Source organism: Pan paniscus, chromosome 12, assembly GCF_029289425.2.
Source record: "Pan paniscus chromosome 12, NHGRI_mPanPan1-v2.0_pri, whole genome shotgun sequence".
Lineage (NCBI taxonomy): Eukaryota > Metazoa > Chordata > Mammalia > Primates > Hominidae > Pan > Pan paniscus.
The window spans coordinates 67,509,020-67,523,794 of NC_073261.2; the positions used below are offsets into that span (position 1 = coordinate 67,509,020).

The window sequence follows — 14,775 nt, forward strand, 5'->3', positions numbered from 1 at the left end:
GGTAGAATGAAATGCACTGAGAAGAATACTGAAGTCATTTTTCAATAGCACAGCAATATTACTGCAAAACGAAGCCACATTACTCCAACGAGCAGTGGAGTCCAGCCTCACACACTTCCTCTGCTTAACAGTCTGAGTCCACTCTAGAAAAGGACCTTTCCACTTCAGGAAAGAGGCTCTGGGTTTGGTTGGAAGAAAGCTAATGAGGTAGGTAATCCAATGTGTGTGCTCAGGTAAAGTCAAAACCTATGAAAAGACTTGAATAAATGGCACCAGCCTATACTTTTGTCTTTTCCATTTTTTCCTCTCTTTCTTTCTTTCTTTTTCTTTTTTTTTTTTTTAGGCATAGATGTAAGGAAGATGAAAGGACCCAAAAACAATTTTTTTTCTCTCTGATCTAATTGGACAGAAAGCAAAACCACAGTACCCAGTCAGCAGTCGTTTAAACCAAACATATCTAATTGTACATTTAAAAATATGATCTACAATTTTCTGTTTAATTAAATCGCTAAAAGTCTTCTGTAAAGGTGAAAATCTTCTCTTGCACACTGATGGTATATAATCTGCTCAGACTTCCTGCTCAAGATATTTACTTCTGCAAAAATTAAAAGTATAATTTATTTATTTATTTTGAGGCAGAGTCTTGCTCTATTGCCCAGGCTAGAGTGCAGTGACACAATCTTGGCTCACTGCAACCTCTGCTTCTTGGGTTCAAGCGATTCTCCTGCCTCAGCCTCACCAGTAGCTGGGATTACAGACATGTGCCACTACCCCCAACTAGTTTTTGTATTTTTAGTAGAAATGGGATTTTGCCATGTTGGCCGGGCTGGTCTCGAACTCCTGACCTCAATTGATCCACACACCTCATCCTCCCATGGTGCTGGGATTACAGGTATGAGCCACTGTGCTCAGCCAAAAGCAAAAATTTTTGATGTCTAGGAGGCACCTCTAAAAAGTTTATTGTAAACTAAATCAAATATTTTCACTGAACTTCTTCTTGAACATTTTTAGAGAGAAAATCAAAATCCTACTGATAATGAAAGACTGTTTTTTGTGATCACTAAAGCAACTGCTGTCTCTGATCCGATCCCACCTTCTCTCTAATGCCCATCAGCTGTATTACTGGGGAATTGGCTTCATTTGCTCCTAAGATTATATTCTGTGATATATTTCATATATATATAGTTCTACTTAGTCTAGTCAAGTCTATTTCCATTTGAACCACTGGTAAAGAACCAGTGTTGATAATAGCCATTAGTTAGAGCAAAGAAATCTACAATCATCGCCGTTCCAACTGTTGGCAACTTAGAAGTAAAATTTTTCACATAGTGATTTATATACATATCTTCTGACGATAAGAAACCCCAAGGCAGACACCATCTTATTCATCTTTAAATCACTACAGCAACTGCCATAATATTTGGTATATTGGTCTTAAATTGTAAAAATAATTGAATGAATGAATAAATAAGAGAATTAATATTTAAATGTGGACACTGATTATTTGTGCTATAGTCATACCACACTGAGAACTGTCTGGAAGAGTTTTCAGAGAGCGACAGAGAAAAATTGGCTGACTGTTCCTGGAGAACACGTTGACTGTTTGTTGGATGAAGACAGTTCACCAAGAAAGCAGATTTTGACCCTTCAAGAACTTGAATGTGATGATGAGTTTATGACAGTTCTAAAAGCCAACATACGGTTGGTGGCCAGATTGTGGTTCTGGACTCAGAGGCTTCCATTTGGAAGGCAGACAAGCATTTGAATTATGGGTCTAATGAAAGTGTCAATAGCGATTCTGTTACTGGAGGAGCCGTAAAACCCTGCTTAATGAACTAGGCAGGGACACAAAAACACAATGGTCTAAAATGTACTGTATGAGAAAATGATAATTAGTCCAGATTTCATGTATAAGATAAAATGCATAGGGATGATATTACCACTGAGCAATATTATAGCCCTTCAGGGGACTCTTTTGTTAACAGGGTTTGGCTCAGCTTTTTCTATCCTCCTCGTATGAATGGAGATGCACTATACAACCATGAACTGTGAGTTAGGGAAAGAATTCCTATCATAGATGCTGACAAACATCTAAAATTCAAGACAATAAGAGGGTTCTAGCCTCATTAAAGCTTCACTCTTCTTTGGGAGGATTTAGGCCATAGGGGGTGATAAGCCAAATAGTTTCTCACAGAAAAGGAATGGGGGTTAAAGAGAAGGTGATTCTCTAATCTTGCAGTCTACTTTACTAGACCACCAAACATCAAGTGGTGGGCAAGGGTCACTCACTTCCACACTGTACTCAGAAGCTATTGAGGTTGCTCTGAGCACAGAAGAGAGCAGTAACCTTGGAGTCAGGGGGCTGAGGTTCTAATTTTAGCTCTACACTAACTCTGAGTGTGAACTTTCTCATTTCTTACAGGAGGACAGAGATGAAGGTGGATTAGAATGGCGCTTCAAAAAATTTAAAGAGTGTAAAAATCACCTGGGTATTTTGTGAAGATACAGATCTTGATTCAGTTGCTCTAGGGCGGGCCTGAGATTCTGCATTCCAAACAAGCTCCTATGTTATGCCAATGCTGCAGGCTCATAAACCACAATTTGAAGAACAAGTGACTAGCTGGTATCTCCCAATTTGAAAATTCGATGAAACTACCAATGTCAATAATAATCCGTTTGCTATCCATTACTACAAGTGGGAAGAGAAAAGCAATTACTGAGTTTTTGGTATCATCAAGGCAAACTTGTTTCAGCTTTGTTTTTGTCTTGTAAATCTAAGTAAGCTGCTTTATCCTAGTTAGAAACTATGAATGCTCTGACCTGTACAATAACAAATTTGTCAGGAATTTTTGGTGGTAGACTGTTAATACTGTTAGACTAGCTAAATATTGCTTTTGGAATAATGTGTTTTATGGCTAAATGGATTGCATGTACAAACTTAAAATGGGGTAAACTATGGTGACTATGAGTTAAAGTGGTGGATCTACATCTATTAATAATAAAGACAAAGGGGATCAAATGATGTGATGTAAGGCATAGTTACTTGTATACAACAATGTGTTAATGTAAGCATAATAGCTATAGGATGACATGAGTTGGGCATGGCTCATACCTTGCCCAAACAGTATCCTAGGTGTTCAGCCTGTTGAAAGTAACTTTGAATGCTATAATCCACTGGGTTCTCTCCATAGATATTTTCTTCCCTTGCCCAAGTTTAATTTTTAAGATGGCATATAGGGAACATGGGGAAAGGAAGAACACTGTATGAATCCATGGCATAAAAAATTATTTCACAGATCTGCAGACAGGGATTTTAGAAGTTAATAGAAATTTTCTTCATTGTGTCAAGTACAGTATTTGACACATAATAGGAGCTCAATTAATGTCTGTTAAGAAAAATGATCTGAAAGCAATAAACAATTGACTAAGCTTCAAGAATGAAATTAAATGAAAGTTCACAAAATCTTCAATAGTTTAAGGGGCCATAAGTTTGGGGGACAAAAACTGGGGACATGTGTCCTTGGTTTTAAAAAAGGAGAGGTCTTTCTCTCCCTCCACTCCTTAAAAAGAAAGCTTTCCTTAGAAAAGAATCAGTAAATTAATCTCAGAACAAGAATTTAATGAGCCCATATAATATGTTTTATGCTTCATATAACCTACCTCTTTTACCCCCTTCAACAACCCTATAAAGTAATTATTATTATTATCATCCCCAGGTGCCTCAGATGCCACAACTAGTAAATGGCAGTACTTTCATTCTAGTTTATCTGACTTAGAAGTCAGCCCTCTGCAGATAGCTTCTAATACAGTCAGGGCAGGGAGGAGAAGGGACAAAATATTTTTAAAAGAAGGGAAAGGGAATATATTTTTTAAAGGGCTAAATTATTGTGACTATGAATTGTAAGGAAATTAAGAGAGGAAATTCACTGTGGACTTCAGTCAAAGTTGGTTTCACAGAGAAAAGCTGGAAGTGGACCCAATGTTCATTCATTCATAACATACTTGTCTGGCCCACATGGGAAGAAATTTTGACACACAGTAAGGTGAGAAGATAAAATGTTCTGAAGAAGGAAAATGATAGTGTTTGATTTTGAGAATAAAAGGGTCAGAAGGACTCTCCAATGTGGACCAGGAAAAAGCAACATACGAAAACTGTTCTTCATTTTCAGTATGTATCAGACACCCAAAATACATACTGCCAATGGGGTGGGGAAAGGGGAGCATATGTTGCTAAAATAATCTAAAGGCAAGTCCTGAATAAGCAAAAAACCTAGCGAAACAAAAGCCTATTTGTAAATTACTCCACTTAATTTTTCAGGTCATGATTGCCTCTCTCTGCAAAGTGGTTAATGACATTCTCAATTAAGAGTTTGCTATAAAAATGAATGAATGAAGTATTTCAAAACTGCTATGAGATATTAAAGATGAGTCACTTTTAAAAAGTGGTTTTGTTTCCTGTGTTCGGGGATAATGCATTTGAGAATGTAGTTTCCAGGCTCACCCATCACCCTATTGTGAAATCAAATTGAATGACTTTCTGCTCTTAGAATGATCACTCATTCAAATGCATTCAATAAATAAAGCCCAAACACAATGAAGCACTTTTCCTAGAGCATCCGGAAGAGCTAGGGCCTGGTCTCTCTCACTGTATAAGGCTCACTGTATGAGGCTGAGACGGAAGTAAATAAAGCATTCGCCCACACTGACTGCATAATACATAGTGACTTATTGTTTTCTAAGCTTTTACAGGTACATTATCTCATTTGATCCTCACAATGACCTCATAATAAACATGCTGTTGGTTTATTATCCCCATTTAACAGACATGGAATGGTGAACTCAGAGTAATCAGTGATTTTCCCAAAGTCACACAGCAATCCAAGAGGTACTTTAAATCTTCCCCACCTCTTCCCCCTCCAGAAGAGGAAACATTTCTTAAGTACCAAACAATATAATTAGTACCATTATCAAAACTGGAATAGTAGAAATATTTAATTCATTCAAATGTGCCTCTGGTGATTTTGTAAATACTGAGGTATTCATTTCCTACCTTCTGCAAATCTGTGAATTCTACCCTGGACAAAAGGTCATCCAAACATGATCCTTGTTCAGAGTTATGGAAATGTATGCAGCCTAAAAGAAAATGGGCCAAATGCAGGGTAAAAATATCCATGTAACTCCCAGTGCCATTTACTCTTGCTGCCTCAAATCCTTTTCGAAATTAGGCAGGTTATAAATCATAAAAAATATATAAAAATGTAAACTCTTGTCCTAAATTCAATTATCATATATCAGAGAAGGTCATGAGTGCAGTAGGTTGGAGAGCTAGTAAAATGAGACTAAAATAGGTATGGTAGGCAAGCCGGAGAGAGAGAGAGAGAAAGAGGGAGAAAGTTTAAAAAGGAAAAAAAATATATTTTCAATTTACATCTACAGAGCAGACTAAAAATTATCTGAAAAATAACAGAAAATACAGTTTTCCCCCAAATCAACATCCTTTCAGCCTCTAGTTCTAATCAGCCAGAAGTTGACATGGAGAATAATTAGGAGACAGGAGATCAACTTCTCTTAAGTCAATCTGAGCTTAGAACTGTACATAGAAACAGTTCTAAGTGTACCTAAGAATAGAAAAAAAAAAAGTAAAAAAAAAAATACTAAAAGCCTTGTCTTCATGGAGGGAAGGGGTAAACAGAAGGGGTTAACCCAAAATGAAGGGGTAGCTTCATTTTCTAACAGTGCCTTGCAAATACCATTTCTAAACCAATTTGGGCCAGCCATCTCTTGTCCTCATTCAAACACTCCTTTGCTTCTATCTTCATCGTTACTGTGGGATCATCTGTGCAGAGCAAACCTCTCTGGAAGTTGCAGGTCTACCACACGGGCTGGGCTCCCACATCCAGATGTTAAAAAGGCTTGTTGGTTCTCAGGACCCTTTTCGTCAAAATGTCTGATTCCTTTTTCTTCTAAATTTTATGGTATATTTATTCACCTATGGGTAATTGTGAATAGTTTCAGAGTTTCTGAAAACCAGAGTTTCTTTATTTGAGTCTCCTATTTTATGAGTCGTGGAATTGCGGGAGCCATAATTATATAAGTTGATATTTGAAAAATTGCATTCTTTTAAATGCTCCTAATAACTAATCCATATAATCAAATCATCCATAGCTCTAGTCTTTTTTCTTCTCCACTAACAACAAGACACAAAAGTCATGATTCCAGGATTTATTCTTCAAAAGGTAAGGTGACTCTGAGCCAAGGTTAATTACCTGCTATTTTTAGGGATCAGGAAATATATTTCTAGCAATATTTCTCCATACATTCAGATTATATTTTAAGCAAAAATAACATATTTGTTCATGACCCATGCTATACAACTACTTTGCATAAAACGCCCTGTTGAGGTTTTTAAGCCATTTTAAGTGTTATGACCAGTGGCTTCAGGCATAAGATTTTGTTTAGATAGCACAAGACCTTTCTTGTTGATTGAAACCTGGCTTGATGCCTCTATACATCTAAATAATTAGAAAAAAATACATTTAAATGAGAAGCAGATGCTGTTTCCAGATTTCTATTTTCACTGTACAGAATAAATAGAAGCTTTCATCTCTGCGTTTACTCTTTGGATGTGGTGCATACCGCATGAATCATTATTTAAAGCATAGGGTGTTCCTTTCACAAAGGTAAAGGAAATAGGGGACCTCTGGGGTACTCATTCCTCCGAAACATTTTTGCTCCAAGAAAACTACACAGGATTATTTATTCTCCTTTACTTTTTCATACGCTTCCATATCTGGTACTAAGCCAGTAGATCCAAATAGAATGGGGGAAGGCTGTGCTGAATGCAAAGATGGCAGGCCCTGCTGAAGATCAGTAGCTTGTAATTGGCAACAGACGACAAACATACTGCAAATGTTCAATGTTCATCTTATCAGATGCAAAACCAATTAAGAAGAAACTATACCCAGGCAAGGGAAAATAGAGGACAGGACATCACTGGGTACCTTTGAAAACACAGGGTAGTTTTCTCGAGCTTCTTTATCTGCCACTATGTCAACACTCTAACAGGTAGAGTACATTTTTAGTTTCCCTTGTAAGTTAGGGAGTTACTGGGCCAATTTTAAGTGCTTGAGATGTTTGGATGAAGGAGCTATGTAAACAAAGGGCAAAGGTCTGCATAACTTGGAAGCAAAGTATGTGTACCTGAAATCCAGAGATTCCAGAGCCTGATCTGAGCTGTTAGCTACAGTGAGACAAGCCAAAGTAGCTACCAAGTCCAATGGGAATTAATAAGCAATGATGCTATAATTAATTTACTGAAATTACTCGTTTAGTTTTTCTCTCTCGCCACACTCCCCCAGAGCTGTACTATTTCTTTTCTAAGAACGTTTCTATTGCTCACCAATTTCCTGCAGCTGTAGCACAGTATCTGCTACAGATAAGTTATCAATCAATCAGCATTTGTGGACTGACACTATGAATGAATGGATATAATCTGAATGTTTATTCACTGCCCTGAAATAAATACCACATTTTATGACTTGTATAAATATAGAACGTAAAAATTTAAATAGTAGTCGCCACTTAAGAAGAACATGTCATGTCTCAGGCATTGTGCTAAGAATTTTACTTGCATTGTATTAATTTTGACACCCAAAATGATATTAGGAAGTAAGTATTATCCTCTCTGCTTTACAGATGAAGAACCAGAGGCTCAGTTCGGTGAATGGACGTTGCTAAGGATCAGCCCGTAAGTGACAAAACTCCCTAGTCCGTCTTACTCTGTAACCCTGACATATCCTTTAACCATGGCATCATGCTGCCCACGGGGCGGGCTTCAAAGGTTTTAAAAGCTTGTTCTAATACAATGTGCTACAAACTTAGATTGAATGCAGAAAGAAAGAGTAAAAATTTCTACCAATTAATTAGCACTTGGAATATCAGAATTGGGTTTTCTGTGCACATGCAGTGAATAAACTGTTCTTAGAATCGAACCAATGATCCAAATGAACAATGCATTCTTTCAGCAGAGAAAGGTTTGAAGGGTTCAGTCATATGAATTGTGTTGCTGTGAAATAAACCAAGGTGAAAAAATTCACCCAGAACTTTGGATCTGAACAGACATTGAAGCAATTCTATCCTGTATGTGTACATATGGATCCCAAAGAAAATAATACAATGTTAGAAATAGGAATATACATATTACCACTGTGGCTGCTGCTACTGAGGCTACCATTATAAGCGGTGATAATTTGTCATCATTATAGTTTAGATATATTGAAAGCTGACTGTACACCAAGCTTTATAAGTCTTTTTCAGGTAGTTTCTCATTTAATCTTCAAACAACTCCATGAGGTAAGCATAATTGAAACCCCCATTTTTCACGGGAAGAATTTGAAGCTAAAGAAGGTAAGTAACCAGTCTATGGCCAAACAGTCAGTGAGGATGGAATCAGACACAAAACCAGGTCTGTCTGGGCCCAAGCTGTGTTCTCACCACCACTATGTAGTGTTGCATTGATTTCTACACGAGTAGGATTCCTACGGCCCTACCTGTGACCTTCTAACTTTAGTTTCTTCAAATGCTTTACATGTATTATACTTCAGTTCTATTGCCAACATGAGCTGGAGGAAAGTAAGCAAGCAATACAAGGGACTTTATTTTGCTGATGGAGAGATGAGCAAGTGTTAAAATTCAATCGTATGCCCCCCAATAAATCCATGAGGTTTTTTCCCTCAAATTAGAAATAGCAAGTTTTTGTTTTGTTGTTTTTCAGTATATTACAAGGATGAGGAACTTGCTATGAAAATATGTCAGTGTTTGTTAATGCCAGGCTCCTCCTATACCAGCAAAGAACATAGTCCACACTCACCATTCAGTAACTGGTACTGAACATGTCTACAGAGAAATTATGGTATATTTGCTGGAGTTTTCCTTCTAAACAGACTGTAAATAAAATGGAATGTTTTTTCTGGCAGCATTTTGAACCCTCAGCTACTGGGTCTGTATTAAACCTGAAAATACAAGGGATTTCCATTCATGGGAAATGAGATGAAGGATAAAGCTAAGTGACCTTTTGAGAACACTTTAAAATTATATTCTGTTTATTGAGTTCATGTCTTGGTCTAAGGTTCAGAATGATATTCATTTTGTATGAACACTTTTTTTTCTCAAATCATTGTGAAGAAAATCATAAGTGTATGAAAATATTGTATAAAATGAAAATATTCCTTTGAATGTTTAGGGACCACACATGCTTTTAGGAACTAAGAGATACAATTCTCCCTTTGGATAGCTTAAAGAATTAGGGGAAGTCATTTAAATTATCCAAGCCTCAGTTTCCTTATCATAAAATGTAGGGCTGTATCTAGCTTGTCTTAAAATTACTATGCAATTACAAATCTATGATTCTTTGAACCTACCTTAGATTGAGGAGTTACATGTGCATTTACACAGCAAATGATCACATAACTGCAGAGAGCATCTCAGTAAATTCCTAAGAAATCATTTGACAATGTAACCAAATAATAAATAGCTACAATAGTCTAACACATATAAGAAGGTAACAAAATTTTTCAACTTGGTGCAGGAATGATGATTATCTCAATCTTTCTAGGCTTTTCTCATTATCCTGAAACATAGGTATCAAGGAAATAGGAAGTAGAAATTCTTCGCATTTATTCTTGATGCTGATAACATCTATATTTGACATTCTAGAATAACAACATCTCCAGTAGCAACTAAGATATGCATGTTTCAGAACTGAGAAACTTTTAAAATCCCCTTTTAAGCAATGCAGCCACAGAAGACTCTTAATAATTGATTATAATTGATTTTAACCTTGTCCTAACCTGGGCAAAATGGCAAAGCCAATCATCTTTGTCCAGATGGGGTATGAGAAAACAGCCCCCAGTCCACATCTTTAAAAGCTCCAGACATGAGCAGAAGATAAAATATTTAGTCTGCCAAAGCCTTGACCTCCCAATTCCAGCCAGTTTTGAACTTGAATTGATTTCCGACAAGGCATCTGGGAGATGATTACAACAAAATGCACTAAAGCTGGGCAGCCTTTATTTTAACATCCCAGCAGCTTAACCTGTTAATAACAGCAATTGTTTTAGATACAATACCAATTTCTGTAACTGATGCAAGAAATGGATAACAGTAGCACAGTCTCCAAGGCAGTGCAATAAAAAAAAGAAAAAGAAAAAAAAGCACAGCTGGTCACAGAGGAGGCGCTGGCAGTGTTTTCCAAAGAAACTTCAGTTTTCAGGGACCCAACTCTACAGTCTCAAAAAAAAAAAAAAAAAAAAATTTAGCAGGAGAAGGTTGCATGTTGAGAGAAACGCTGTTAGCAAAGGGATCTGGAATCACATCTGTGTTCTGCTGATGAAAGCTGAGCTATCTTGGGCAAGTCACTTCACATCTCCATGCCTAATTTGTTTTGTTTGAAACAGTGCTGCCCAATAAAAACACAATGTGAGCTGCAAATGTGAATCCATATGTAATTTTAAATTTTCTAGTAGACACATTAAAAAAATTGAAAGCAAAATTAATTTTAATACCTTATTGAATCTAACATATCCAAAATGTTATCATTTTGACATGTAATTAATACAAAATTATTATTTAATATTTTATATTTTTCATACCAAGACTTCAAAATCTGGTGTATATTTTACACTTATGGCACATTTCAATTCAGATTAGCCATATTCCAAGTGCTCAGTATCCACATGTGGTTAGTGGCTACCCTATTGGATAATACACGTTTGAAGAAAGAACTAGAGATGATTGGGCTAATCATCTCTAGTGTCTTCTCAAACTATAACATGTCATGATTATTCTAAATGTTGCTTCTGCTGCTTTTCATTTGAAAAACCAGCTAAAGGTCAAAAGCATAGATATAGCCTGTTGATCAGTGAGACCCAGATGTTAAAGTGATAGCATCTGGGGCCTAAGTTTGAAGCTAGCAGGGACTGAAGTCTGTGCTGATGCATGGACATGGTTTTAACCTTATCCCTGGTCAGCTGTGCTACACCAGTTTGTCATAAGTAATGTAGAGTAGGTGGACAGAGTGGGTGGCTGAATAAAATTTCATGACATAGCCCAGCATGTTCTATTACAGAAAATGATAAATATCCTCAGTGTTTTTCGAGCACTATTTATGTGCCATTCATGCTGCATATAAAGATCATTTAATCATCTCAACTACCTTTTGAGGTGAGAATTATTAACCTTATTTAACAGATAGGGACTGAGCCTCAAAGAAACTAATTAGCCTGCCTGGTGTCAGAGTCCTAGAAAGTATTTTGTGTGGATTTGAACCCAGCCTTTTTAGACCTTACGGCCAGTCTCTTGATCACCGTGATGTGCTGCTTTTACAAATAAGCAGTATTTGGTCTTCTATCTGACTCCTACAAAGGTTTCCCAAATTGAAGATATAATAAAGCGGAGGCTATAGAAAGGCTAAAGGCGGTGCTTTCACTTTTTAATGACTGATAAAGTCAGAAACGGTAGAGCAGATGATAACATTCTAATAAACATATACCCCTCTTCTCTCCTAGTCATTAATACCCACAAGAAAGAAGAAAAAAGGAAGTGGAAGGAAGGAATGAAAGAGACAAAAAGAGGAAGGAAGGAAGGAAGGAAATGCTGAATATGCTTATGCTCAGAGACCCATCCTCAAATACAGACTCCTGCCATCTCCTGTCACCAGACTGTCATAGTTAAGATGAGAAAGTTTAAAAACCTACATTTTATTTATTTTCAATAATTTTGCATAACATTAATTTTTTGATAGTTTTTGATAGTTATTTCTACACTGAGGAAATGGTTGAGCATCAGAAATAGGACTGGATAAAAAGATTTTTTTCCTGCTACAATATGTGTTATTAGTTTTCTTTTCTGGTGTCTGAAGGTATAGAGATAGTTCACATTGGTAATTTGAAGAGTAAATTGTTTCTTTTGAAAACCTTATTCTAGTGCATTGTTACCTTGATTCAAAACTAACCTTCTTACAGAGGACTTTGGAAAGGGTCTAGTGGCCAATCTGAAAGCAGTTCTCTGCAGGTGGGCCATGACGTGCTCATTACCTGTGAACCAATCCAAAATCACAAAGTCTAATCACTCTTGTTCATTGTGTCTTCACTTCATGGGCCACTAATATCTTGGCTGCAAGGAGACTTTTCTCCAACTTGATCAAGCATATGCTAACAGGGTATTTACCCAGGATGGTAACAGCTTATACTTATTGCATGATTTCTCTGTGCCAAGCACCAAATCTGTTTGGGTGATTTATGTGGATTATTCAGTCCTCATTAGATAGGTGTGCTCTTATCATCCTCTTTTTACAGATGAAGAAACTGAGGCACATAATGCTTATAAACAGTAATAATCAATACTTTTTGTTCCCATTTTTTTTCTTCTCCTGGTCTTCCAGTACATTTCTGTCTCCTTAGCAACCTCCATCCAGCCATAACTACAACCTCATCTAGGCTTTAGTGTCTCCATTATCCTCGATCCTAATCACAAAGTTATCTGTTGGCAGTAGAGAATGGGTTTATGTATTCCATCAGTGATTTATTGCTGCATAACAAACAACCCTGGACATTTGTGAATTATATTTAAGACAATTTGATGTGCATTTTATCACAATTTTAATTTTTTAAAAAATTTAAAGTCATAAGTCAATAAAAAGTTTACTTACTTATTATTTTGTGGGTCAACTATTTGGCTTGAGCTTAGCTATAGAATTCTGCTAGTTTACCAGGGGTCACTCATGCAGCTATAGTTATCTGGTGGCTCAACAAGGACTGGGTAATCTAAGGTGGCCTCATTCACATGTCTAGCACTTGGTGCTATCTGTCAGCTGGGCCACCTGTTTCCAGCAGACCGTACTTCTTTACATGGCAATGTTGCTCCAAGTCCCAATCTGCAAATATTTTTAAAGCCTCTGCTTGCATCACATTTACTGGTCTTCTGGGCCAACACAAGTCTCATGTTTAAGCCCAGGATCAAAGTTAGAGGAAATTACACAAGGGTATGGATCGATAACAATCTAACATAAAAAGCACCTAACATATTCTTTCTTCTCTTTCAATATGGTCTAAACAACTCAAGCCTAAGAAGACTGAATAAGAGAAGGAAATCCAAATTTCCCAATAAGCCAAGAATATATCAAATTCTAAATTTGGCCTTCAGTTTGAGCCTCAGATGTAAATGAATACCAAGTCCCATATTTCCACTGAAATATATTTCTTTTCATAGCATGTTTTGAAAAGATGGCCAGCAGCTTTGTATTTAAATGAAAAACAATATTTCATTTGAGGGCACAACAATATTAAATATTTTTTACAAGACCCTACTGGATGATGACAGTGGCTAATGCTGTATTTTTGCCATGGGAACTTTTGTTTTACTGAACCACTAAAATTACCATCAGATGTGCTCATCTTCTGTTGAAGTAATGAACAATGGTATGTCTGAGAGAGAAACTCAAAGTGCATCATTTATCTTATCCTATTTTCAATTAGGCTGAATAAAGTATAAAGTTGGTTCCAAAGTATATCACAGAAACAGGGTGAGTAAATTTATTATACCACTAGAGTGCTAATCTTAGCAGATGGTAGAAAAAATATTTTTAGCATGAAATATGCTAAAGCAATAAATCTGAACAAGGTGGATCTTATCAACTAATATCTCCCCAGTGTGAGGTAAAACTCTTGCATGACAACTCAGCATTCTTATGAAGTCTGGGTGGATGTGGTTAGATATGGCCCTGAGTGAGAGAGAAAAAAAAAAAACAGCAAAAATGAGGATCAATTAGGAAAACAACCACACATGCTAGGACACTGCACTGATTTTTTTTTGAGTGAAATGACTATGTTGTGTTAATTTTAAATTTCCTTGGATTTTATTTTTTTAAAATCATGCCTACCCCAGAGTTCTGTCAGTCTTCTATTTGGGAGTTTTCCAAAGTGGAAAATTTACAAAAAGTCTCTGTTAGGTCAGCTTTAGAGTAGATGTGAGCACACACAGTCACACATTGGTACTAATCACCATTAGCCAAGGCATGCATCTAATAAGAGAGCCCAAGGAAGGGGCTCTGGAAAACTGGGCTCAGGCCCAAGGCACCTGAATGAGAGCTTCCAGACAAGGGATGCATTCGGTTCATAGTTCATCAGAATCCAGCTGCTAAGTCCAAACAGATAGAATAGGTTGCTCATTCAGAATAGACAGCATGTGACACTCAAAAGTTCTATTTTCAAAGGAAGATGTGCAAAATGGAAGAGTGAGAGGTAATAGATAATAATAAAAAAGCTACGATGTGGTTGAAAAATCTGTCTGTGAGGTAGTTGAGCTAGATAATTTTTCAAGGTGACCATAAACTATGTTTTATAGCCATCTTGTACCTGATTAATGTTCATGTCTCAAAGAAGTGATGTGTTAGAGTAGATCAGATTGGTGGTGGGTCTAGGGTCAGAAAACGAGAAATTTATGCTCAAATCTGCCAGTGAAAAACTGGGCTCAGGCTCAAGGCACCTGAATGAATCTTCCTTGCAGCTGAGCTTATTATATAATTTTTCTGGGCTTTAAATTAATTATGTACAAAATAAGGATTTGGTCTATAGTGTCACTATGTAAAGAATGAGTGTGGAGTGGAAGGAATGAATCAGAATCATTAGAACAAGTTGCACTTGAGGTGAGCAACAACAAACAAGAGTTAGTAACGCAGGGTTCCAGGAATTCCTCTTAATCTTGGCAATATATCAAATA

General features: G+C 36.8%; 1 protein-coding gene across 6 annotated transcripts in view; it reads right to left on the bottom strand.

Moving 5' to 3' along the window:
- Nucleotides 1-14,775, bottom strand: part of LOC117979156 (uncharacterized) — an 830,677-nt gene that overhangs the window by 406,304 nt on the left and 409,598 nt on the right. The window lies entirely within an intron of this gene.